Source organism: Limulus polyphemus, unplaced genomic scaffold (genome assembly GCF_000517525.1).
Source record: "Limulus polyphemus unplaced genomic scaffold, Limulus_polyphemus-2.1.2 Scaffold157, whole genome shotgun sequence".
Classification (NCBI taxonomy): domain Eukaryota; kingdom Metazoa; phylum Arthropoda; class Merostomata; order Xiphosura; family Limulidae; genus Limulus; species Limulus polyphemus.
The window spans coordinates 117,236-119,946 of NW_013665767.1; the positions used below are offsets into that span (position 1 = coordinate 117,236).

Sequence of the window (2,711 nt, forward strand, 5' to 3'; positions counted from 1 at the left end):
ACAAGTACAGGGCATCTGATACGTCGGGTGAGATTCTTCCCACACACCCACCTCTTCACGTGGATTATGTACAGTTTCAGAACGTTTTTTCCAATTTAAATAAATTACACGCTTAAGTTTCATTGAACTGTAGATTCCTTGTTTCATTACATCTTTAAGTACTACAGATACACTTTGTTTAACCTGATAACTTTCTAAATATATCTACGGTAAACAACGTGATATACGGAAGTTATAGATATCTACCAGTTCTATGAACGGAAGGGTAATCTGTAACATGATACTTTCAGTACAGCAACGTCACAGTCATTGTAGCAGTACTCCGCTATGGTAACACACACGTTGTTTACTCAATAGTTTCGGTTTAAACGTTTTTTTTTAGAAACCAATAGGCCTAAATCTGTTGACAGTATCACCATAAAATGTCGATACATGCATATACGTGTTGGCGTGCGTGTGGGAGAACAACGATATATTCTGTTAATAATCCACGACAAACACAAAATTTCTATATATGGTGCGTCTGTGTTTGTGTGTAACAAAGATATTGCACGTTGAGTATAGTAGTGCTACGACAGCGGTAGTCACGTGACTCTGGTAACACGTCATGATATTCTCGAAGGATCGGGGAACATCACGAATAATCCAGTATGTGCTAGGCGCCCTCTATTCTTGTATATAAGTGTGTAGTTAAAGCGAAATTAGTTAATCGGAATTGAATTGCAGACAGGCAGAGATAAAGACGGACAATTGAGTCAAGCGCGGTAGCGACCGTAAGTAAGTGCGTGAATCATTGTGAATTATAGCGTGTGTTTAAAGTGACCGTGGAAATTAAGTGTATTACAAAGTTGAATTGAGAAAGAATAAACTAGTTTTATTTAAGAAAGGACTTGTATCTCTGAAGTTTCTCGGGAAGAATTTATATACGGGAAATTAACAAACAAACACAGAGGCGTAACAGTAGTATGGCTGGTGGTGAAAATATATCTGAAAACAAATGTTCATACAGTGAAAATATTAAATGATGTAAAGCGAAAGAATACAACGTTTCCACAAAAGAAGTCCTTCAGTGTTCTCCGTAGAAATTGAAAACCTCGCACAAGAAATGCTTAGCTTAAGACAGCAACCGACTCTGAAACCACACCCAAGTTACCCGTTGCGGCACTTTTGGTCTGCTTAAACATGGTCTTGGAAGTCAAAGTCCGCTTACAATGGAGAATTTGTGAAACGTTTGTCAAAATCTTTGTTTCAATATTGACACCGTCGAGGGTCCTCAGAATTCTTTAGAGAGGCTTGTTTCAATGAAAATTGCAGTTTGGGGCAGACTGAGCAGTTCTGGATCACGTGTACGGGAGATGTGGCCTTGGTAACATGTTTAAACATGTTAACCATAAATAATAAACTTCGTAACTTTTCGTTTTTTGCGCTACCCTGGTTAGTATATCTTACAATGTATTGAATCAGTTGTGGTTTTCGCTAATAAGATATCGCAGGTTGAGCAGAAGATATTTATTAATGTTGTATATTAGGCGCTATTCCCCCCCCCCTTTCACTGGAAGCTCATCTTTTTAAAGACAATAACAAATAGCAGTTACAATTCGAAGCTATTAAAAGTAAAATAAAGAAAGTTTAAACTTTAAGTACATAACATAAGTGATTTAGAACCTTCTTTCTAAGGTTACGAAAAGCAACCATAACCACTGTGCAATAACTGTTAAATAATACTAAGAATTTACAGTAAATTGACAGACAACGATTTACAAGCACAATGAAGTGGTCAGTTTGTTTGTTTGTTGTTGTTTTTTTGGGGGGGGAATTTACATGTTTAATTAATTAAACAAAATATTGATCCTGAAGAAGACAGACCAATGTTCTGTCCAAACATGTAGGATGCCCCCCCAAAAGAAATAAAAACACTTCGTTATGTTTATAAATAATTGTTTGCTGGGAGGCAGGTTGTTGGTTTTGTGATAGGCGTCGTTGGTAATTGTGAAGATTTGCGGCTGGGTCTGGGTGCCTTTTTTTCTCCCAGTAGTGGTGGTCTGGGTTGACATGTCTTGTGATTCAGGGGTGGGTGAGGTTTAAGTAGCTTGGTCTATTGTAATAGGATGGACGGTACAGTACTGGTTGGCGGTGGTTTTCTTTAGGGTGTTGAGAAACATGGGCTTGGGGGGCGGGTTAGGAAAGGTATGGGGTGGGTGAGGTTTACGGTAAGGTTTTTCTGCCTTAAAGTGATGATAATCAAGGTAGCAGCTGTGGGTGAGGATGAAATCTGCTATTGTTTTGGAAGTTGTGACAACTTTCATGAACGTGGAGGGTGAACCTGTTTTCTTTGTTTGTTTTTGAATTTCGCGCAAAGCTACACGAGGGCTATCCGTGCTAGCCGTCCCTAATTTAGCAGTGTAAGACTAGAGGGAAGGCAGCTAGTCATCACCACCCACCGCCAACTCTTGGGCTACTCTTTTACCAACGAATAGTGGGATTGACCGTCACATTATAACGCTCTCGCGGCTGAAAGGGCGAGCATGTTTGGTGGTATGCGGATTCGAACCCGCGACCCTCAGATTGTGAGTCGAGCGCCTTATCCACCTGGCCATGCCGGGCCACTGGTTTCTTTGACGGGATACCGTGGACTGCGTGGATCGTATAGTTGGTTGTAGTTTCCAAGGCTTGATGAATTTCCTCTGGCGTAAAGGATAAATGAACGTTCC

General features: G+C 40.2%; 1 protein-coding gene across 1 annotated transcript in view; it reads left to right on the forward strand.

Annotated features, from left to right (window-relative positions):
- The first annotated feature begins 918 nt into the window (after positions 1–918).
- The window catches only part of LOC111084885 (coagulogen-like), a 25,292-nt gene continuing 23,499 nt past the window's right edge, over positions 919–2,711 (forward strand). Inside the window, exon 1 of the transcript XR_002609770.1 lies at positions 919–1,434. The gene's annotated coding sequence lies outside the window, so the exon portion shown is untranslated. The remainder of the gene's footprint in view (positions 1,435–2,711) is intronic.